Here is a 24,907-nt window from a genome sequence, read left to right as displayed (position 1 = left end):
TCCTGTACAGGCCAACACCCTCCTTGATAACCCTTCTCATAGACACGAAATCGTCTATGTAATCTCCGCCTACCAAGATTCCTACATTACTGACATTGTAGTGATGTCTGGCTCCGCCAGCTTCACACCCAAGTCCCTTAGACGTTTGACTGCTACAGCCAATCCCTTAATGGTAATGATATTGGGCAGCTTCTTCACTATCAAGGCTGAAATTTCCCGTCGATGCCCGGCTAATCTGACTGTCACATTGACAACCGGATAAGACCTGCATGGGACCTGCCCACCAAACCCTTCCACCTTCATGTCAACCTTACCACTTAGTTGCTAGACTCTCTGTTATAAAGGATCTTTGTGCCCCAGTGTCGAAGAACAAATGGTTTGTTTCAGACTTCTTCCCATTCGTAACCACGGCCATTATGGTGGGCAAGGCCACCGAACCTTGAAACTGCTCACCAGAACAAATCCCCAGTGCCACACTCAACACACTCACCACTACTTCAGGCTTGTCCTTGCTCTCTGCCCTTTCCTGCGATTTGCTCTCCTCAGTTTGTGTTGATCTGGTGTCATTAGGACACAGTGCACTATGGTGCTTACCTTTCCGGCAGCCCCGGCACTCATTGAGTTGGGCATTACAGTCCCTGGCAAAATGTTAACCACAACACTTGAAACAGAGTCTCAACTCCCTTAGTCGTTGAACCATTCGGTTATAGGTGGTGAAGCTCGAGCACCCTGAACTAGCGTGTTCTTCACAAAATGTGCACTGTCCATCAACAGCCTCTCATCTGAGGTGGTACCTTGCATGTTGTCTACGTAAAATAGGGTCTTCAGTAATTCTTTCAGCGGGCTGTTACAGTTCGCGAGGTGGTAGTCAATGGTGGCCTGTAATAGGAATGGTGAACTAGTGGCGCCAAACAACACTGCCCTGAATCTGTAGGTATCATACCCTTCCTCGGGCACCTTCCTGTTAGCCAACCACAAGAACCTTGTGTATTCCCTATCTTGTGGCTGCAACCCAATACATAGGAAGGCTTTGCTGATATCTGCCACATAGGCATACTGCTCTGTCCTGAATCTCAACAACATATCTGCTAATTTCTGCGTCAGGGAGGGCTCTGTGAGCAGACAGTCGTTCAACAATGGCTCTCGGAGACTCGCCTGTGAGCTGCAGTTGAAGACCACTCTGATGAGAGTGGTTACTGACTCCTTGGTGACTGCCATGTGTGGAAGATAATGGGTGTTTTCCCCAGGGCTGGCATTGGGTACTTTCTCAATGAACCCGAGAGCCAACTGTTCCTTAATAATGTCATTGTATTTCCTCACCAGACCCTTCTTGGTCAGGCTGCTCACCAATGAGTTCAACTGATCCCATGCCTCCTTGAAATTAGTGGGCAGCATTGGGTGTACCGGTTTCTATGGGAGTCGCACCCAGTACTGTCCGTCCTTGAACTGCACATGGTTCAAGTAATCTTGATACATCTCTTCGTGTTCGGGGGGCGGCTGGTCACCCTTAATCCCTACTACATCCAGGTCTCATAGTTTCTGGACTGGCTCACTGTCAGCTATGTCGACTTGTGACTCTGATAGATCTTCGTGCAGACCAATCCGCATCACCAGTACAGCCTCAGTCGCCTTAGTACCAGGGCCCCCCTTTCCTGGGGTTGCAGGGAAGTGAGCCGGTATCCTGCCTCCTACGATGTACCCCGCTGGAGTCCTGTACAGGCCAACACCCTCCTTGATAACCCTTCTTGTAGACACGAAATCGTCTATGTAATCTCCGCCTACCAAGATTCTTACATTACTGACATTGTAGTGATGTCTGACTCCGCCAGCTTCACACCCAAGTCCCTTAGACGTTTGACTGCTACAGCCAATCCCTTAATGGTAATGATATTGGGCAGCCTCTTCGCTATCAAGGCTGAAATTTCCCGTCGATGCCCGGCTAATCTGACTGTCACATTGACAACCGGATAAGACCTGCATGGGACCTGCCCACCAAACCCTTCCACCTTCATGTCAACCTTACCACTTAGTTGCTAGACTCTCTGTTATAAAGGATCTTTGTGCCCCAGTGTCGAAGAACAAATGGTTTGTTTCAGACTTCTTCCCATTCGTAACCACCGCCACTATGGTGGGCAAGGCCACCGAACCTTGAAACTGCTCACCAGAACAAATCCCCAGTGCTGCACTCAACACACTCACCACTACTTCAGGCTTGTCCTTGCTCTCTGCCCTTTCCTGCGATTTGCTCTCCTCAGCTTGTGTTGATCTGGTGTCATTAGGACACAGTGCACTATGGTGCTTACCTTTCCGGCAGCCCCGGCACTCATTGAGTTGGGCATTACAGTCCCTGGCAAAATGTTAACCACAACACTTGAAACAGAGTCTCAACTCTCTTAGTCGTTGAACCATTCGGTTATAGGTGGTGAAGCTCGAGCACCCTGAACTAGCGTGTTCTTCACAAAATGTGCACTGTCTCATACTGGCCATTTTAGTGGCTTCTCCCTTAGCCCTGTTGGTGGAGGACTTGTCCTGGGCATAATAAATGCTGACCCTAGTAGGAGGTGGTTTAGCTTTATCTCTCGAATGTCTGGGGAAGTCGATCGACTTCACCTTGTTGGGCAATTTCTCCCCCTGACCTACGCTCAGGTGAGATACGAGATCCCCCAACCCTTCAACAATTTGTTGTATCGTGAACCGGTTTATCTGATATTTCAAATGTAACTCGTGTACTATAGTGCTAGCCAGTTTCCTCTGAATCACCTGACAAAGGACCCATTCTGAATCACCCTTATCATGTAAATCTCTGAAACTATTTGTCAAACTCATAATTTCAATGCAGAACTTCTCTAGGCTTTGACGGTCATGTCGGCAAGCCTCTAGATCCATCAACCGATAAAGTATGGCCACCTTTATCTCTTCAGTGTTGACAAACATGTCCTTTAACTGGTCTTTGGGATGTTGGTAATTAGTGTCAGCAATCTGGTAGTGCCAGACCAAGTCTAGGGCTTTACCTTTGAGCTGTGATCGCAAATCCTGCAATTTGACAGCATCTGACAAATCGTTTCTGTCATCTATCTGGGCTTTAAACTGATTCCAGAAAGCAATGTACTCTGTTAGGGTTCTGTCAAATGTTGGTAAATTCTACTGGGGCAGTCTGGGCAACATATTAACAGGCGTGTGGCTGCTTGGGGTACCTGCGGTGTTCGTCACCCCACTTGGCTTACTAGTCTTTAATGTGCTTTACTGATCTTTGTACGTATTCATTCATCTCCTGGTGACAATCTACATCATCCTTGGTGAATTCGTCCTGAGCTTGCAGAAGACTATCCTGGGATTCACCATCCTCAATAGCCTGTAGCTCACATGATGAGAATTCTCGTTCATAGGCTTCCCATTTTTCCCCCAAAAGCTTCAAGCAGTCTTGCAAATCATCGCAGTCTACTTTACTGCGTTGGCTAGTAGCCTTGCACCTGTTGCATGTTCTGTTCAGATGCCCTTTGTATGCAGCCACTTATCGTTTTAATTTTGCTAACGCTGAACTGGACTCTGTTGGATCCTCATGTGCCATTGTCGAGATTTAATTAGGAGGGCGACACTAATTGTACTTTACTTAGCCCACCCCACAGCACTACACGGTGTTGGGCAAGAATGAACGAGTCTCAAAGCTTCTCAACAAGCTTAACAACTCCCTTTATTATATTGACTCTACTCTGACTCAAAATGTAGAGTGTTAGCTCTCAAACCACAATCGAAATGTGTATCAATGTGAAAGTTTAACCTAACAATTTCCTGTACAACGCCAACAAATAATTACCGGACTTAACCTAGTCTCTGGTACAATTCACAAATCCCACATTAAAATGAGTCAAAGACAATGAAAATCACACAATAAAAATGCAGTATACAAATTAAAAATCACTTGGTTAGCACAAATAAATTCAACAATTCAACTTGTGAAACAGTAAATAAATAATGTGTGTAAACAGCTTGGCCTAACTGTGCCCAGCTTACTCAGTCTAGCGTGGATGATTGGATAAGGTAAATCCTAACCTAACTAGTGTGCTATAGCCTAAACCTGGCTTTAGAACTCCCTGTAAATAATAACTAGGTTAAATCTGTCCTAGCTACTATAACTGTTGCAAATATTGCACAAGCCTAGCCTAACTGTGGCTACCTTGCAAATCCACTGTAAGAAATTAACACACGAGTCTCCTACTCTGGTTTACTTGTAATCACTGTAAATAATTAAATTCGCAAGCTTCTCTAGCCTACCTGGCTTGCCTATAAATTACTGCAAATAATAACTTAATGATAAAAGCAGGTGGGGATATAGTTTTGGAGTGGTTGGTGCTAATATTTAATAAATGCATGGAAGAGGGTAAGGTACCTAGGGATTGACAGAGAGCATGCATAGTTCCTTTGTATAAAGGCAAAGGGGACAAAAGAGAGTGCAAAAATTATAGGGGGATAAGTCTGTTGAGTATACCTGGTAAAGTGTATGGTAGAGTTATTATTGAAAGAATTAAGAGTAAGACGGAGAATAGGATAGCAGATGAACAAGGAGGCTTTAGGAAAGGTAGGGGGTGTGTGGTGTGAGGGAAAAGTAGGTGTAAGTGGGGTTAAGGTTGTTCGGGCAACCAGGAACCATTAGTTACGTCGCGTGCACCCCCCCCCCCCTTCTCTCTGGCGGGCTGGGGCGAAACTAGTTCCTGGTGTCCGATTTGTTAGTTTCTACTCCTGGTAATATTGACCTTACCTGGTGTGGGTTCCCCCTTGATTATAATAATAATAACCTGGTGTGGGTTGAGGTTTGGAGAGTCACTTCACCTCCACTCTTCTCCTAATCAGGTAGGGTGATATACCAGGAGTATCACTGTTTGTTTCTTTATTTTGTTTGCTGGTTACCAGTAATGATTTTGGCATTTATCATTCTTTTCAATTCTTAAATGTTATATTATCATAACTATGGGTAACCAGTTTATTTTCTCTTATTTACCAGCTCTGTTCCTGGCGTGGTCTTCCAGGATAGACGCCAGATAAAGGAGCAAGACGTGTTAATAATACTTATTAACATTATTCTACTACTACCGGCCCTTACCTATTCTACTTGTGCTCCATCCAAGTGGTAGGAGATTCCAGAACATCGGATTACCATCTGCCCAGGATAACCTACATAAATAACATCAGAGGAACTATCCAGGGCCATACCTACTCCTGCCCAACTAAAAGAAACTGAAGGCCATTTTTTTTTATTATATTTAATTTTAAGTAAAATTCTCAAAAATCATTTTTCTCATTTTTTCCTAAGTTATTTCTTTATTTATTTATTTTTCCATTAATTTCTTTTGTTCAGTTGGAAGGCGTTCCACTGACAATGGCGACCTTGCCAGGATCCGACTCTTGAAGCAACATCGTCCTGATGGTTCAACTGGTTGTGAGTATAACATTTAAGATAGAAAAGGGTGAGTTAGTTGAGGTGTCAAGTCATTACTGGTAGTCTGGTGACTTGCCGTTGTTTGGTTCTAGGGTTCGGTTTAGAAGTTTACCTATTTGTTGGACCTGGGGAACTTTGATGATAACCCCTCCTGTGTGAACCGTGTGTGTTTTGCTTAGTGAAGGCTATTGAGCCCACACGTGTATTCTTCCAGGGAGAAATATTTATTTCATTTTCTACTTTGGGAAGTTTAAAGTGTGCGGACTGTGTCCCTCTTTTGTAACAGACGTTACTGTTAATTTTAATTGTCAGTTGAAGTTGGGTGCTTAATATTTCTTTTTACAAGATGGATTCTTTAGATTTCTGGTTGAAAGCTGGAAAGGAAATGGGATTTACTGGACAAAGCCTTGATAGTTACATTACTGCTAAAATGGCTATTGAAGAGAAAAAAGAACAGGAAAGACTAGCTCGAGAGGAGAAAAAGGAACAGGAAAGACTAGCTCGAGAGGAGAAAAAGGAACAGGAAAGACTAGCTCGGGAAGAAAAAAGACTAGCTCAAGAAAAGAAAGAGGAACAGGAAAGACTAGCTCGGGAAGATAAAATCGAACAGGAAAGGATAGCTAGAGAAGATAGAGTTCAGGCAAGAGAGGTAGCCTTCAAAATGAAGGAAATAGTTAGAACAAGCAAGGTTGGAATTAGAAGCCAAGAAGATAGAACTATCTAAGCAGAAAATAGATGAAGGGGTTTTAGAATACCCTTCCCAAGAACCTAATATTAGGATGCCACAAATACCACCTTTCTCGGAACAAGATGACATAGCGGCATATATTACTAGATTCGAGAGTACTGCTACTCTCTGTGACTGGCCAGTAGATTCTTGGGCTACTAGGCTTGGCTTACTACTGTCAGGTTCAGCATTAAACGTCTATTCCACTCTACCCTCTGATGTTATTTCTAGTTATAGCCTGCTGAAGAAAGCTATACTACAGGCTTTCAAAAAAACTACTCACCATTACAGGTCGGAGTTTAGACACATTAAAATAACTCCTCATCAAAATTACATGCAATTCTTAACAACACTTTTCAGATTATTTGATTCGTGGATTGATAGTGCTGAGGTTGACCACGATTTCGAATCTTTACGAGACCTGATGGTAAGAGATCAATTCCTTTCTTCTGTAAACTCTGACTTACGAATATTCATTAAAGAACGAAACGTTCATACGGCTGCAGAAATGGCACAAGCTGCTGATATATATGCGTGCGCTCATAATAACTACCCTAAAGAGCGTAGCAGATATAAGCCTGTTGTGCCTAAGCAATCTGAGGGATCCAAACCCTCCGTACCTAAGAATTCCACGGCCTTCACAGTAAAATGTTTCAACTGTAATGAGGGGTCATAGACGGCCCGACTGTCCTAGAAAAAAAGGTGAAAATGTCGGTAAATGTTTCGCTGAATCAAACATAAACGCACCTTTTAGTGAAGGTACAGTCAATGGTATGAATGTGTCAACCATTCTTAGAGACACTGGATGTTCCTGTATTGTTATCTCAAGTAAGCTTTTCCCTAACCTAGATTCTTCACGTTATAAGTCCACTAAGTTAACTGACTATTTAGGAAGAAGCGATTCTTTTCCAACAGTCAGATGTTTCGTTAGGTGCAAATGGTTCTCAGGATGGGTAGATGCCGTAGTTGCCCCGATAACCTCATGTTCTGTTTTGGTTGGGAACATACAAGGGGCTACTTTCCCATCTGAGAAGGACTGTTTGGAATTTGGAGTTTCCAAGGAAGGGTTGGAACCTAATATCTCTGTTTCTTCACAGATAGTTCCAGATGAGATTCAGTTGGATAACCTAAATCAGAGAGCTGATGGTTACAAAACTCCGGTAACACCTTTAGTAAGTCAGTCACTTGACCTGGACAACGCAGATACCAGTGGAAAACTACGTGTGGCACAATCTATACAACAACTAGACTCGATTAACGTCATTACCAGAGCTCAGTCTAAGGTAAAACCTATCCACCCATTAGTTCTTTCCAAAGGAAAGCCAATCGAGCTGTCTCATATAGATTTAGAGGGTCTCCAAAAGACTTGTCCTTCCTTAGAGGAATCTCGGAAGTTAGCTTTAAATGGCAAGGTGACCCAGAGAAAGAAATTTTCTTACAAGTTTGAGTTCAAACATGATCTTTTGTACAAGACTATAGTGTCTGCGGACAAACCCAATGACGTTGGTCGAAGCCTATTAGTCATTCCGCAGGATTGCCGTGAAACCATTTTAAAGATTTCTCATGACTTGCCAGTCTCTGGCCATTTTTCACATAGGAAGACCTATAATAAAATCAAGGACCTATATTTCTGGCCTAGCATGTCCTCTGACATCTATAAGTACTGCAGATCATGTCACGTATGTCAACTTTCCACGCAGAAGGGTAGAACTAGGAGAGTTCCTATGGTAAAGATGCCAATTTTCTCAGTCCCTTTTGCAAGGGTGGCAGTAGATATAGTTGGTCCTATCACACCTCGCTCATCAAGAGGTCATAAATATATTTTAACTATGATTGACTACGCGTCCAGCTTCCCAGAGGCGGTACCCTTAAAATCCATTACGTCCATAGAAGTCGCAGAAGCCTTATTTTCTATTTTTTCACGTGTAGGTATACCTCGTGAAATTCTGTCGGATAAAGGGGCACAATTCACTTCAGAATTAATGGAACACGTTTATCAACTTGTGGGTGTTAAACCTCTTTTCACTACACCTTACCATCCGATGTGTAACGGAAGAGTGGAGCGACAACATGCCATCCTAAAGTCAATACTAAAAAAACTATGTATTCTTAAACCAACGGACTGGCATAGATTTTTACCATGTGCTCTTTTCGCAATGCGCGAGATTCCAAGTGATTCCCTTGGTTATTCCCCTTTTGAATTGCTTTATGGGAGACAAGCTCGTGGTCCACTATCTATTTTGAATGAACTTTGGTCCAAAAATATCAAACCTGAGGTTCAGAACAGCTATCAGTTTCTTTTAGATCTAAGGGAAAGGTTGGAAGAAACCGCCGATTTGGTCAGTAAAAACCTAGAGATTTCTATGGAAACATACAAGACCTATTTTGACCATAAAAGCTCCAAGCGTACGTTTAATGTTGGTGATGAAGTTTTAGTTCTCCTACCTGACAAATCCAACAAATTGCTAATTACATGGCGCGGACCGTATAAAGTAGTGAAGGTCTGCAATAAGGTAGATTATATCTTGGATGTCAAGGGTAGAGAAAGAATGTATCACGTCAATATTTTGAAACGGTACCATCGAAGAGAAGTTAATCTTTGCGTAAATTCCTTTGACGAAGATACTTCTTCTTTCGGCTTGGATACAAGTGGTGATTCGTACGAATGTAGAGTTTGTATTATAGATAACGAGTCTTTTACATAATCGAAGGAGCTACTGGACATCTTAACGCATGATCCCTCACCAAAGAAGTCAAATGTCAACATTAACAACGACTTGTCGAATAGGCAAAAGTCTCAAGTAAGCGCCTTAGTAAACACATTTTCTGACGTATTCACAGAGGTACCAGGACTTACCACCACTATTGTACACAAGATTGAATTGTCGGATCATGAACCAGTAAGGCGGAAAATCTACCCTGTTCCCGTTCATTTACGGAAAACTTTTGATAATGAGGTTGACAAACTATTTAACTTAAACATCATAGAACCTTCGAAATCAGCTTTCTGTTCACCAGTTGTTATGGTTAAGAAACCCGATAATTCTTACCGACTTGCCCAAGATTTTCGTTATTTGAATACTATAACTAAATGGGATGCAGAACCCATGCCAGTAATTGATCATGACTTGTATAAATTCCATGACTGCAAATTCTTCTCGGAATTAGACATCTCCCAAGCATACCATCAAGTGCCATTACACCCAGACTCGAAACCATACACTGCTTTCCCTACTCATAGAGGTCTAATGCAATATCGCACAATGCCTTTCGGCTTGGTTACCGCATGTGCCACGTATATTAGGCTTATGAGAATAGTTCTTTCTGATCTAAAGAATGTATCAGTGTATTTTGATAATATTTATATCATGACAAATGTCTGGGAAGACCATCTAAAAACACTAGCACTTGTTTTGAAAAGACTAAGAACTCATGGCCTTACAGTTAAACCACAAAAGTGCTTTCTTGGCTATCATAAGGTACAATACCTTGGGTTCATTATCTCTGATAACAACTTTTCACCACTTCCTAATAAGACCAAAGCTGTTTTAGAAAGTACGTTCCCAGCTACCAAAAAGTTATTAAGAAGTTTCCTTGGATCTGTAAACTTCTATAGAAATTTCGTACCAAATCTAAGTAGCCTAACTTCAGTTCTTACAGACTATTTGAAAAAGGGTGTCAAGGAACCTCTTAGTTGTTCTGAGGAAGCCATCCAAAGCTTCGAAGAAATTAAGAGGATATTTTCAAACCCCCCTGTCCTAAAATTGCCAGATATTAATAAAATATTTTGTCTCCGAACAGATGCCTCCCATTCTGGACTCGGGGCTGTACTACTACAATATTATGAGGAGACGCCTTTCCCAGTATCTTTCGCCAGTAAGAAGCTTCTGCCCAGAGAAGAAAGATATTCCACTGTGGAGAAAGAATGTTATGCTTTAGTATGGGGTATAAGTAGATTTAAATACTACCTATACGGTAAACCCTTTGTGCTTGAAACAGATCACAAGCCACTGATGTACTTGGAAAACTTTAAAGGGTCAAATAGCAGACTCTTGAGATGGGCTCTGGCTATTCAGCCCTATAAGTTTAAAGTCGTTTATATTTCTGGCTCTGAAAACCACTTTTCAGATTGGCTGAGCCGAGGTTGTATTTAGTTCTTTTCCCTCTGTTCGTTGACTTATTGACTCCGTCCATAAGTTTTGGAAGGGGGTATTGTGAGGGAAAAGTAGGTGTAAGTGGGGTTAAGGTTGTTCGGGCAACCAGGAACCATTAGTTACGTCGCGTGCACCCCCCCCCCCTTCTCTCTGGCGGGCTGGGGCGAAACTAGTTCCTGGTGTCCGATTTGTTAGTTTCTACTCCTGGTAATATTGACCTTACCTGGTGTGGGTTGAGGTTTGGAGAGTCACTTCACCTCCACTCTTCTCCTAATCAGGTAGGGTGATATACCAGGAGTATCACTGTTTGTTTCTTTATTTTGTTTGCTGGTTACCAGTAATGATTTTGGCATTTATCATTCTTTTCAATTCTTAAATGTTATATTATCATAACTATGGGTAACCAGTTTATTTTCTCTTATTTACCAGCTCTGTTCCTGGCGTGGTCTTCCAGGATAGACGCCAGATAAAGGAGCAAGACGTGTTAATAATACTTATTAACATTATTCTACTACTACCGGCCCTTACCTATTCTACTTGTGCTCCATCCAAGTGGTAGGAGATTCCAGAACATCGGATTACCATCTGCCCAGGATAACCTACATAAATAACATCAGAGGAACTATCCAGGGCCATACCTACTCCTGCCCAACTAAAAGAAACTGAAGGCCATTTTTTTTTTATTATATTTTTTAAGTAAAATTCTCAAAAATCATTTTTCTCATTTTTTCCTAAGTTATTTCTTTATTTATTTATTTTTCCATTAATTTCTTTTGTTCAGTTGGAAGGCGTTCCACTGACAGTGGACCAGGTGTTTACAGTGAAACATATAAGTGAACAGTATTTAGATAAGGCTAAAGAGGTTTTTGTGGCATTTATGGATTTGGAAAAGGCATATGACAGGGTGGATAGAGGGGCAATTTGGCAGATGTTGCAGGTGTATGGTGTAGGAGGTAGGCTACTGAAAGCAGTGAAGTGTTTTTATGAGGATAGTGAGGCTCAAGTTAGAGTATGTAGGAAAGAGGGAAATTATTTCCCAGTAAAAGTCGGCCTTAGGCAAGGATGTGTGATGTCACCGTGGTTGTTTAATATATTTATAGATGGGGTTGTAAGAGAAGTAAATGCGAGGGTCTTGGCAACAGGCATGGAGTTAAAAGACAAAGAATCACACATAAAGTGGGAGTTGTCACAGTTGCTCTTTGCTGATGACACTGTGCTCTTGGGAGATTCTGAAGAGAAGTTGCAGAGGTTGGTGGATGAGTTTGGTAGGGTATGCAAAAGAAGAAAATTAAAAGTGAATACAGGAAAGAGTAAGGTTATGAGGATAACAAAAAGATTAGGTGATGAAAGATTGGATATCAGATTGGAAGGAGAGAGTACGGAGGAGGTGAATGTATTCAGATGTTTGGGAGTGGACGTGTCAGCGGATGGGTCTATGAAAGATGAGGTGAATCACTGATGAGGGGAAAAGGGTGAGTGGTGCACTTAGGAGTCTGTGGAGACAAAGAACTTTGCCCTTGGAGGCAAAGAGGGGAATGTATGAGAGTATAGTTTTACCAATGCTCTTACATGGGTGTGAAGCATGGGTGATGAATGTTGCAGCGAGGAGAAGGCTGGAGGCAGTGGAGATGTCATGTCTGAGGGCAATGTGTGGTGTGAATATAATGCAGAGAATTTGTAGTTTGGAAGTTAGGAGGAGGTGCGGGATTGCCAAAACTGTTGTCCAGAGGGCTTAGGAAGGGTTGTTGAGGTGGTTCGGACATGTAGAGAGAATGGAGCGAAACAGAATGACTTCAAGAGTGTATCAGTCTGCAGTTGAAGGAAGGCAGGGTAAGGGTTGGCCTAGGAAAGGTTGGAGGGAGGGGGTAAAGGAGGTTTTGTGTGCGAGGGGCTTGGACTTCCAGTGGGCATGCGTGAGCGTGTTTGATAGGAGTAAATGGAGACAAATGGTTTTTAATACTTGATGTGCTGTTGGAGTGTGAGCAAAGTAACATTTATGAAGGGATTCAGGGAAACCGGCAGGCCGGACTTGAGTCCTGGTGATGGGAAGTACAGTGCCTGCACTCTGAAGGAGGGATGTTAATGTTGCAGTTTAAAAACTGTAGTGTAAAGCACCCTTCTGGCAAGACAGTGATGGAGTGAATGATGTTGAAAGTTTTTCTTTTTTGGGCCACCCTGCCTTGGTGGGAATCGGCCAGTGTGTTAATAATAAAAAAATAACTTCTGTGTATAGTCAGCTAGGCCTAGCCTCTGTGTTAACTTAACCTAACTCTGTTAAACTCTGGTTCCTAACTGTGGCCTAGCTATGCTAATTTTAACCTAGCTATTCCACATCACGGTTCAAAGGACCACTTGTGAAAATTTGTCTGGACTGCCTCCATGTGAGTTGTCTACCCTGGCAAGCTCTGTTGACACCGAGCCCTGAGGTCGGTACCTCAGCCTCACAAGTGGCTTATAGGACAGATTTCCATAAATGACTGATGTTGCAAGAAACCTCGCCTGCATGCATGTATAAAGAACTAACTTACATGGTGTCGGAGAATATGTCCCGGTCTTCAACCTCCCCAAGCTTTAGCCCCTCTGGACTTCCCCTCAGAACCACGTGCAACCGGGAGCCTTAATTCCTGCAATATTCAGTCGACATTAGTGACCTCCCTGCACCTCAGAAATTCCTGTTTCCAAGGGGGTGTGTATCCCCTAGTATAACTATGCAGAAATGGACACTAGCTTCTAAGCCTGAAGGAGTGACGCTGGTACGTACTGGTTATGAACTACCGCCTGCACAAAGACTCACAGCTCATCTCACTCGCAATTTTCCCCAGAAACTGGCCAGAATCTCGCAGAAAAAAAGGAAGGTCTGGTCTTACTGTATGGGCCTGATGGAGGAGGACATCTATGGTACATCGAGGTGCCATCACCAGATTTCCCCAGGTCTAGTATATGAAGACACGTGGGGGTGCCGCCTGCTGATCACGGCACTTGTTGTTCCAACGGTGTCTAGTCTTAGAAGAAAGGGCACTGCGGTCTCAAACCCGTGCCCCAGTATTCAAACTTGGGCTGCCAGTTCCCCCTGGCTAACATAACCTAGTGTTAGCCTACATCATCGGCCTATTACTACCCATGTTAAGGTCTTAGGTCTACATTATTATTATCTACAGTTGCCTCAATAGTTCTAATATTAGTGTACTAACAGTATAAACTACCTACTTCTTCCCTGAAGGGTAAATCTATCAATTAAGAAGCACCTTCCAACCACCTTCGTCAACCCGGGTGTGTGTGTGTTTTGGGTGGGTGTAAGGGCCTCCCGACCCACTCGTTCATCACGGCCTGATGGGATCTATGTACGACATATCTGTCCTGTGAAACTTTTAGGACCGAATAAATTTCCACAGTTGCCAGGGTCGAGACTCAACTCCTGGCCCCACCTCTTCACTGATCACTACTAGGTCCTCTTGTAACGGGGGTTCTAGGAGATAATGGTGGTGTAGAAATACACTTGGGTATGTCTGATAACACTTGAGTTTGCAGAGCTGTGATGGGAAGGCCCAGCCTTCCTGTTCTTGCCTGTGGGTCTATGCGGAAGCTGAGAGAGAGGCAGGGTGATTGCTGCCCACGTGTGACACCACGTGACGTCACATGCTAGCCCTTAGGCCTAACAAGGGATCTTGCATATAAAATATATAGATGGTACTAACTATGATGCACAGATATGCTATGCAAACATATTCAGTAGCTATGCTGACACACTCTCTCTCTCTGCTCCCTGAGCTTTTGTCATACGTCGTCTTAAACCTATGTATGGTTCCTGCCTCCACTACATCACTTGCTAGACTATTCCACGTCCTGACAACTCTATGACTGAAGAAATATTTCCCTACATCCCTATGACTCATCTGAGACTTCAGCTTCCAATTGTGATCCCTTGTTTCTATGTCCCGTCTCTGGAACATCCTGTCTCTGTCCACCTTATCTATTCCACACAGTATTTTGTATGTCGTTATCATGTCTCCCCTAACCCTCCTGTCCTCCAGTGTCATCAGGCCGACTTCCCTCAACCTTTCTTCGTAGGACATTCCCCTGAGCTCTGGGAATAACCTTGTTGCAAACCTTTGCACTTTCTCTAATTTCTTGAAGTGCTTGACCAGGTGTGGGTTCCAAACTGGTGCTGCATACTCCAGTATGGGCCTGACATACACAGTGTAAAGTGTCTTGAATGATTCCTTACTAAGGTACCAGAACGCTATTCTCAGGTTTGCCAGGCATCCGTCACGTGTGGTTCAAGTGTTGAAGTAGGTTTTACTTTTTTCAAGAGGAAAATAGGAGGCTGAGGCTTCGCTTGGGTGGGTTTGGGAGTGGGTGTGAGATGGAGTTAGCTGGTAAGGAGGAAATGGTCACCATCAATGAGAGTGGCAGCCTCTTTAAGTGGCAAGTGGTTCACACTTCAGGAAGAAGGAAGATAAGGAGGGTTAATAGAGAAGATGTGAAGGTAGGAAAGCGATTTTCTGTTCTCCAGGATGAGTGTACTTCAATGGTTAGTGAGGTTGAAGGTACCACTGATTCCCCTGTAATCAAGGTAAGAATATTCTAATTGTAGTAGATTCTCAGGTAAGATATATAGACCATGCTTTCTGTAACAGAGATAGAAAGGTCAGACAGAGGGTATGCCTCCCAGTAGCTGGTGTTGGTGACGTAGTGAGCAGGCTGGATAGTATTATGTCAGGTAATGGGAACAAGCCCATTATCTGTCTTCGTGCCGGGGGTAATGACATTGGGAAGGGCAGGAGAGAAGAGCTGCTGGATAAGTTCAGGTCAGTCATAGAAGTAATCAAGTCTAAGGGAGGGATCCCAGTCATATGTAGCATCTTGCCTAGAAAGGGAGTGGGCAATGAATGGATGTATAGGGCAATTGGTATAAATTGCTGGCTAAACAGGTATTGCAAGGAACTTGCAATCTCATTCATTGATAACTGGGACAAATTCTACGGCAAACGTGATATATATGCAAGGGATGGGGTTCATCTCTCTGAGGATGGAGTGGTTGCATTAGCAAATTCGATTGAGGGAGTAATTGTTGACTTGTCTAAGACTTTAAACTGATAGATTATAGAGGTATGGGTGTTTGTGGGAAACAATCAGGCTGCAGTATTAGGGCTGAAAACAGCAGATATCACCGGGATACCTCAGGGATATGTTTAAAAGACAGTATTCAAAATAAAGTTGCTAGTAATGGCAAATCAATTGATCAACAAACAAAGAGAGATAGCAGAGGACAACGAGTGACTAGCTCCCTTAAGGTTTACTATACAAATAGTAGGAGTCTAAGAAATAAGATAGATGAGCTAAGATTACTTGTAAATGTAGGTAATATAGATATTATTAGTATAACAGAGACCTGATTCACCTTGAAAGATAGAGAAATGCCTTCTGAATGCAACATACAGGGTTACAAACTGGTGGAGTGGCGATGTATGTAAGAGATAATTTAAATTGTCTTATTTATTTATTTATTTATTAATTTGAACATGATACAGTGAAGTACAAAGGAATACAGTTATTACAGTGCAACATGACAAAGCCCCTTGTATGCAGAGCATTATGGGCAGGCTTAAAATTAACTTAAGATTAACTAAGCAATGATATATTCAGTGGCAAAAACATTATTGTAAACAGATAACAAATGAGTATTACAAAGACAGGTCATATGGTCATTTACTGTGTTGCTGAGCATTCAGTAGAATGGAGTATTCTGTTAGATAATGTATTTAAAAAAAAAGTTTGATTGGGTCACAGGTTAGACATTTATGAGATACAATAATGAGAAACATTTATGAGATACAATTTATGAGATACAATTATTCAGTATTTATTTAGTTGTCGGTGAGTAAGTGATTTTTGAGAAGAGACTTGAATTTATAAACGGTGTTTATTTTATGTTCACAGGTAATGAATTCCAGATTTTTGGGCCTTTTATGTGCATTGAGTTTTTGCATAGCGTGAAATGGACACGAGGAACATCAAAGAGTGATCTGTGTCTTGTGTTATGATCATGAGTTCTGTTGAGGTTGGTAAGGAGACGTTTGAGGGGAGGGTTTATGTCAGAGTTAAGTGTTCTATGTATGTAGTAGGTGCAGTAATAAGTATGGATGTTTTGTATGGTGAGTAGGTTTAGTGTTTTGAATATTGGTGGTGTGTGCTGTCTGTAGTGGGAATTTGTCATCATTCTGATTGCAGCCTTTTGTTGGGTAATTAGTGGTCTGAGATGGTTTATTGTTGTTGAGCCCCATGCACAAATTCCATAGGTGAGATAGGGGTAAATAAGTGAGTGATATAGGGCCAGGAGGGCTGACTGTGGAACATAGTACCGTATCTTCGACAGTATGCCTACGGTTCTTGGAAATTTTTTGGGAAATTTGTTGTATATGTGTTTGAAATTTGAGTCTATTATCAAGGTGGATTCCTAAGAATTTTCCCTCTGTGAGTTTTGTGATAGGTGATCCATTTATCATTATATTAAGAGGGACGTCCGTAGCTCTGTTACCAAACTGAATGAAGTAGGTTTTGCCAATGTTTAGAGTAAGTTTGTTAGTCATCATCAAGGTAGATATTTTCTGTAATTCGGTATTTACAGTATTGGCTAGCGTGACTGGGCTCGGGTGAGAGAAGACGTATGTAGTGTCATCTGCAAATAGTGTGGGTTTGAGTAGTTGTGATGCATTTGGTAGGTCATTTATATATATGAGAAAGAGAAGAGGGCCAAGGACACTTCCTTGTGGGACACCATCAGTAACTGGCTGTGCGGAAGAGTTTGCCCCGTTTGAGTGCAAATATTGGCTTCTGTTGCTGAGGTAAGACTTTAGGTAGTTGAGGGAGTGCCCTCTTATACCATAGTGCGACAATTTTACGTGGAGCAAGTCATGGTCAACTATATCAAAAGCTAAATAAATAAATAACAAAAAGGCACAATACCGTGACTGGAACGATACACAAATAACCCGCACATAAAAGACAGAAGCTTACGACGACGTTTCGGTCCGACTTGGACCATTGACAAAGTCACACTGTGACTTTGTCAAAGTCACAGTGTGACTTTGTCAATGGTCCAAGTCGGACCGAAACGTCGTCGTAAGCTTCTGTCTTTTATGTGCGGGTTATTTGTGTATATATCAAAAGCTTTACGTAAGTCAATGAAGATCCCCAGTGGGACTTCTTTTTTCTCTATTGCAGTGTATATGTGTTCTAGCATGTGTATAATAGCATCATTCGTATTTTTATTATGCCTGAATCCAAATTGGCAGGGGTTGAGTATGTTGTGGGAGATGAGGTAGGAATAGATTCGCTTATAAATTAATTTTTCGAAGATTTTAGAGAGAGGGTGTAAGTTGGATATTGGCCTATAGTTATTCAACTCTGTTTGGTCTCCTCCTTTATGGATCAGGGTGACTCTTGCTGTTTTGAGAACTGTAGGGAAGGTAGAGGATTCTATGGATTTGTTAAAGAGTGTTGCAATGATTGGTGATAGTACTTGTGACGTTTTTTTGTATATAAAGGGTGGTAAGGTATTTAAATCTTCTGTCTTGTTTTTTAGTGTGTTGATAATAAGGGAGACTTCAGTAAGGTTAGTTGGAGCTAGGAACAGTGTGTTCGGGTAGTTGCCAGTGAGGTAGTCATTTGGTGGGATATCTGAGCTTGGGATTTTATTGGCAAGGTTTTTTCCTATAGTGGAGAAGAAATTATTGAGTCTGTTTGCTGTTTCAGTTGGTGGGAGTTGGGGTTCATCTGGTTTTGTTAATTCAATTTGGCTATTTCGTGATATCTTTTTTGTTCCTAGAGTTTCTGATAGGGTTTTCCAGGTCTTTTTTATATCACCTCGTAAGTTGGATAATCTGTTCTCATAATACAGTATTTTAGCCCTTCTTATCAGGCTGGTTAGAGTTGACGAGTAACGTTTTGTTTGGTCTCTGGTTATGTGACCCATTCTGTACTGTTTTTCATATAGGTGCTTTGTATTTATGGATTTGAGGATACTGGGTGTTAGCCAGGGACTGTTCAGTCTCTTAGCTGTCATCTGTTTAGTTTTTTTTAGGACAGTGCTTGTTATAGAGGTATTGGGTCTTTTTTAGAAAATTATTAATACATTCGTCAATATCTGTATAGATTTCTAGCTCAGTGTGCCAGTCAATGTTTGTTACTGCTGTTGTGAAGTTATTAATGGCTGCCTCATTGTGAAGTCTGAAAGTGACTTTAATAGTGTCTTGGGGTAATTTGCCAAGGTTTGTTATGTGGAAGGTAGGGTAGTGGTCTGTGGTATGATCTGTGATTATGCCTGATCTTAAGGGGGATGTGGTGTTGGTCCAGATGTGGTCAAGTAGGGAAACACTAGTCTCTGTAACTCTTGTAGGTTTTGTTACTGTTGGTAGCAACATGCAGTTACTCATAGTGTTTGTGAATTCAGTAACATGTGAGTCTTGGTCTTGTAGGAGATTCATATTGAAGTCATCTGAAAGTAGTAAGTGATCTTTGTTCATGCGTGCATCAGTTATCATACTTCCTAGGTTTTCACTAAAACGGCTAATGTTTGACTGTGGTACTCTGTAGATGTTTATCACTGTGACAGGTTTTTGTAGGTATTTGGATTTGAATTTAGCTATTATATATTCCCCATGTTCGTCCCTTGTGCAAGTATTAGTGATACATTCTAGTTGGTCTGAGTAGTATATAGCTGTGCCACCCCCTTGTTGATCTGACCTACAGTTGTGTATGGCTGTGTAACCAGGAATGGCATAGACATCTGTAGTATCAGGCTTTAGCCAGGTTTCAGTGAGAGTAATGATGGATATACTGGCATGCAGGGAATTTAGTAATGCTATGAGGTCATCGTAATGTTTACTTAAAGATCTGATATTGTAGCTAAAGACAGTTATGTTGTTGTTGGCTCTGAGAAGTGCCTTTGATTGTTCTGCTGTGTAGTAATTACAGTAACTGTTTGATTCATTTAAGTCATTAAATAAGAGGTTGGTATCAGGATCAATGCTAGTTATCATAAGATTTATAGTGAATCTATAGTTAGAATTAAGTATAAGACAAAGTAAATATTCTAAAGCTATAAAATAGCACCTGAATTATTTTAACAAATGTAAAAAATTTGAGCTAAGGTAGCTCTTTAAAGCTAAAATAAAGGAGACAATATAAAAAGGACTAAAAAAAAAACTTTGTGGTGAACAAATAAAGCGGTAATCAAATAAATGAGTTAGGGAATATAATGGTAAAATAGTGAACTTATTACACTTTAGCACCTGAGAATAGCACCTTGATTATTTTAACAATTGTGAATATATGAACTAAGGTTGTTATATAAAGCTATAATAAAGCTAAAATAAAGGAGAAAATATATAGGGACTAAATTAAATAATGGTAAACAAAGTTAAGTTGGCAGATAGTAATTAAGATACAATATTGATTTGTGAGTAAGATCTGATTTGTTATATATAATAAGTTGAGCAATTTATTGTACTATAGAAAGTAAAAACTAATATGAGGTAGTTGGTAGTAGCAGCAAAAAATAGTTTTGGGCCTTGAACAATAATGTAATTGAAATATACACTAATTGCACACACAATATAGTCACTAAGATATGAAAATAATCTGAGAGTAGGAATTGCCTAATAGCATAAAGTTTGAGCAATTAATATCACTATAGGAATATTATTTGAGGTAGTTGATATTAGCTAGTGAGGGATGGTTCAAGGTATTGCACAGTAGTGTAGTAAGAACCTACACTAGTTTGTTATTTGTAGTTTGGGAGAAAAGGGAAAATTAGGTATGATTATAAGAGAATTTTAACAGTGCTTAAGTAGGAAAGAAAAAGGTAATACAGATATTTTTAAAGAGTAAGTATCCTATTAACAAAAAAATAAATTGTGAATTGGGAATCTGGGAAGATAACACAAACTGGGTCACACAAAGAACTGTGTGGGACACCTGGGATGAGGTAGTAAATACTATAGCATTGTCCACATCGCTCTCGGGCCGTGCGGACAGTCTGCGCAGTAGCTCCTGATTCAACTGATGTCTGCGCAGTTTTCACAGACCACTACAAGTCACAAGATGGCGGACCAACAAGGCAGGAAAGTTAACACGGTCTGTGTTGCATTCACACAAGGCTCCCTCAGTGTTTTTACAATGCACACATTAATGCCAAGCATTATACGAGACGTCTACGGCATCCCCAATGAAGAATTATATGGCGTAGCTTTGAATGGGATGTCAAGGATATTTATAAAATTCCTTAATGCCGGCTTCTACAACAAGATTGTGGACACTTTTCAAGAAAGGAGAATGGTAGTGAATTCGGCGGTGGAAGTGTGTCTACATGACGTGTCGACGTATGTCACCTGGGTCAAGGTGAGAAATGTGCCTTTCGAGGGGGAGGAGTACGATCTGCAAGATGTTTTCGGCAGATACGGTACGGTGCATGCAGCGACCAAGGGAGTGTGGAGAGAGGGCCCATACGAGGGGTTCCCGGAGGGCTCCTTCACCATCAAGATGACGCTCTGCCAGTCGATTCCCTCTTATGTACGTCTGGAGAAATATAGGACCCAGGTGTTTGTTCATTACACGGGCCAAAGGAAGACTTGCAGACTATGCAATGCTTTTGATCATATGGCTGCCCGGTGCCCCCGTCGATTGGTTGGCCACTCCCGGGACCATTCATCTGTGGGCCTACGGGCTGAGGCTTTCGTGACTGAGCCTGGTACCTCAGCTGGGCAAGTTCCCAAGCTTTGGAGTGACGAGATGCAACAGGAGGACACGCAGTCTATGATATGTGCCACCTGTCTGTGAATGCATCGACCATGTCCACGCTTACAGTGGATCCTGTGGGGCCTGAGGTTTTGCCACAGGATAAGTTGCTGGAAGACGTGTTACAGGACCTTCTAGATGGAACAGAACATGGTCCTGTTGTTTTGACGGCGTGTCGTGAGTTAGCGACTGAAGAATCCCCTAACATGAAAATGCAGGATAAAACCACGTTCGTACGGACGCATGAGGTGGTGGTGGAGGTTCACCAGGAGGCTTTGTCTAGCGAGGAGATGCATATGGATGGCAGCTCCCGCAAACGTTCGGCGGGAGCGTAGGATATGGACGATGTCTTGACACCAGGACAGTGCCCGGGGAGGAAATCGTGGGCGAAAGTGGCTGAGCCGCCTGTCACAGAAGGGATAGTTTCAAGGTCCCAGCATAAGGGTAGAGTAAGGGGGGAGGGGGGGTCTCGAGAAGCCGAAGGACAAAGACGGGCAGTCTAATGTGTGATTGGGAACAGGAAAGACCCAAAAACATAGAGGTAAACCACCTTTTTTGTAAATTCAAGTGTTACTATCAATGCCAATGGCTTAAGGACTGAAGTTAAAAAAGTGTGGATTGAGTGGTTTTTGCGTCGTTATGATGTGGATGTATGTTTTATGCAAGAACATAATTATAAATTTGGTAGAGAGTTAAGGTTGAAAGCCTCCCGAATGTAAGTGAGTAATTCTTTAAAATTAAAGGGTGGGGTGGCTATAGCGGTGAAGTAGTCCAGCCCTTGGAGCATCTTGGGATGGGAGGAGGGGGGAGATGGAAGGGTGGTAAGGGTGGATGGGTATTGGGGTGGGGTTAGAGTTTGTTTTATCAGAGTTTATATGCCAGCAGACAGTAACTCTAAAGTTAAAATAGACTTTGTGAGGGAGGCTTTAACGTTTCACATCCGGGGTTTACCTTTAATTTCGGTCTTAGGTGGGGATTAGAATTGCATTATCCGCCATGGGGATGTTGAGCCGAGGGGGGCGGGGTGCGTTCTACCTGTCTTAAGAAATCTGCTGGGGGATGTAGGGATTTATGATGTAGTGGGGAGGGGTGGGTAGGGGGTGGAACATACGTTTGTGCACAGAGGTTATGCGGCCCGACTGGATAGGATTTATGCAACACAAGGAATTCGAGTTGGGCGCATGCAGACCCTTGATCTGGGGTTTTCCGATCACCGTGCAGTGCTAGCGGACTTGGACTGGGATGGAATGATCAGGGTTTATTCAGGGTATTGGAAACTGAATGGGCGACTCTTGGAGGGGGAAGGGGATGGGTCCGCTTTTCAGGATTGGTGGAAAAATATCTGGGAAACGCGGAGGGCAGATGAATGTTTGTTGGAATGGTGGGAAATGCGTGCCAAACCCGGAATAGTGAGTTATTATAAGAAGCGAGGAAAGGAGGAAGCAAGGTGGAGGTTTGGGCTACAAAACTATTTGGAGGGGCAGCTTAATGATTACTATGTGGAGGGTGGAAGTAGTAGGTATGACGACATTGAACATCTTTGTAGTCGACTTGCAGAAATTCACAATGAACGTTTTAATGTGGTTCGAGTCAGAGCAGGTATGGAAGAAGTGCTCTGGGGCGACAAACCTTCCGGTTGTGTCTTGCGCAAGTTCAGGGTCAGACAACAGGCGACGTTCCTCTTGCAATTGGAGGTATGCACGGGTTTGGGTGGTTACCTGCCGGGTCAAGTACTCCTCACAACGGACAGCATGAGTTTTTATGCTGATCTATGGTTTGGGGAAAAGCTACGGCGGGGAGTAGGGGGGGTCCATGTGGGTGGCCTGGTGGGGAGGTATTTCAGAAAAGTTATAAGTGACAGGGATAGAACGGTACTAGAAGGTAGAATTCGAGTGGAGGAGGTAGAGGAGGCGATTTTTAGTATGAGTAAAGGAAAGGCACCAGGTATAGATGGCATTTCGAATGATTTTTATTGGGCACATTGGGGAAGTATAAAGCATTGTTTGGTTGATGTATTGAATTGCATGCTCATGGAGGGGAGGTTAGGTATGTCGCAAAGTACGGGGGTAGTTGTGTTGGTGCCCAAAAAGGGAGGGGGGAGGGGTCTGAGTGCATATAGAGCTATATCTCTTATGTGCTTGGACTATAAAATCTTTGCAAAAGTTTTTGGAAATAGAATGAGGATGGTTATGGGGTCGGTTATTCACGAGGGACAGCTAGGCATACCAGGTAGGAGCATGAGGGACTGGCATGTACGTATTCGGGAATTTTTGGAGGAATGTCAAGGGGGGGTGTCCTCGGGCTTGACTGGCAAAATGCTTACGACTGTGTTGATAGAGATTTATTGAGGCTTATTTTATTGAAGCAGGGTTTTGGAGGGGAGATTGTAAGATGGGTTGATACCCTGTAAGTCTCGGCTATGATATGCATATAGGTAAACGGTAAATTGGGGAAGCCGGTCGGTATGGAACGGGCTTTGAGGCAAGGGTGCCCCCTCTCCCAGCTGCTTTTTGCTTGTATGCAAAACCCCTTTTATGAGCTGGTGGATGGTGGTTTGAGGCGTGACCATGCAGCTCATGTGGTCAGGTACGTAGATGATACCACGATTTTGTTAAAAGTGGAGGAGGATTTGCAGATCGTGGGATGGATTGTTGAGTTTTTTGGGACAGAGTCTGGCATGTGCGTCAATAAAGCAAAATCGAAATTATTGGAGGTGGGTACATGGGTGGGGGGATGAGTTGGACGAAAAGTATGGGTGGTCAGTCGTGGTGCAACTTAGAATATTTGGTATTGTGTACATGGCAGATGAGAGAGAGGGCCGAAGGGTGAACTCAGAATTGGTGGTTAATAAGGCTTTAGATCGACTTCGGGGGCTAAGTGCTGGTGATGTATCTTTGCAGCAGAGGACAGTAGTGGTTAATACACTTGTTTATAGTAAAGTATGGGGTGTGGCTGAGGTGTACCCTTTAAAAGATGTGGATATTCAGGAACTGCAGAGAAGGATCTTACATTATGTTTGGGGTTTCGGGAGGGCTTGGTTAAGCCGGGAGGTTAAGCCGGTGGCCTGGTGGCTAAAGCTTCCACTTCACACACGGAGGGCCCGGGTTCGATTCCCGGCGGGTGGAAACATTCCGACACGTTTCCTTACACCTGTTGTCCTGTTCACCTAGCAGCAAATAGGTACCTGGGTGTTAGTCGACTGGTGTGGGTCGCATCCTGGGGGACAAGATTAAGGACCCCAATGGAAATAAGTTAGACAGTCCTCGATGACGCACTGACTTTCTTGGGTTATCCTGGGTGGCTAACCCTCCGGGGTTAAAAATCCGAACGAAATCTTATCTTATCTTATCTTATCTTATCTTCATCATGGGGGTTTAGGTCTCCTGGCTTTGGGGCCACGGGTGAAGGCCCTGTATGTTAAGCAGCGGTTCCTCTGGGCGGGCGGTGAGAAGGGCATCCGGGTGGGTCGGGTAATGATCGACATGCATAAATGGTGGAGCGGCAGGGGATTAATCGAGTGTGAGGACATGCTACGTTTGTTATTAAAGTTGAGAAATGCGCAACGGATTCGGGTGGGGCAAATGGTCAGCATATGTTGTCATAGGGAAATTGTACAGGGATTGTCTGTTTTTCCGCTGTATAATTGGGGGGAAATATGGGACGGATTTTGTAAACTTAAGTTGGCACCAAGGGATGGGTTTGGTAAGGGAGGCGGATTGCTTACGTTGCAGTCTCGAAGAAACAGCTTTTCATGCAGTCTACTTTTGTGATACCTTGGACAAAGTTCGTTCGTGG

At 42.7% G+C, this 24,907-nt stretch overlaps 1 long non-coding RNA gene across 1 annotated transcript; it reads right to left on the bottom strand.

The window, feature by feature from the left end:
* Positions 1–4,584: 4,584 nt before the first annotated feature.
* Positions 4,585–4,934, bottom strand: LOC138851566 (uncharacterized). The gene is made up of 2 exons (XR_011391279.1): positions 4,794–4,934; positions 4,585–4,756 (listed from the first exon to the last, which is right to left on the bottom strand). It is a non-coding gene; the product is annotated as an uncharacterized lncRNA (long non-coding RNA).
* Positions 4,935–24,907: the final 19,973 nt, after the last annotated feature.

This window comes from Cherax quadricarinatus, unplaced genomic scaffold (genome assembly GCF_038502225.1).
Source record: "Cherax quadricarinatus isolate ZL_2023a unplaced genomic scaffold, ASM3850222v1 Contig1023, whole genome shotgun sequence".
NCBI classification, from domain to species: domain Eukaryota; kingdom Metazoa; phylum Arthropoda; class Malacostraca; order Decapoda; family Parastacidae; genus Cherax; species Cherax quadricarinatus.
The sequence above is the reverse complement of the archived record's forward strand: the minus strand, read 5'-3'. Positions and strand labels throughout refer to the sequence as shown.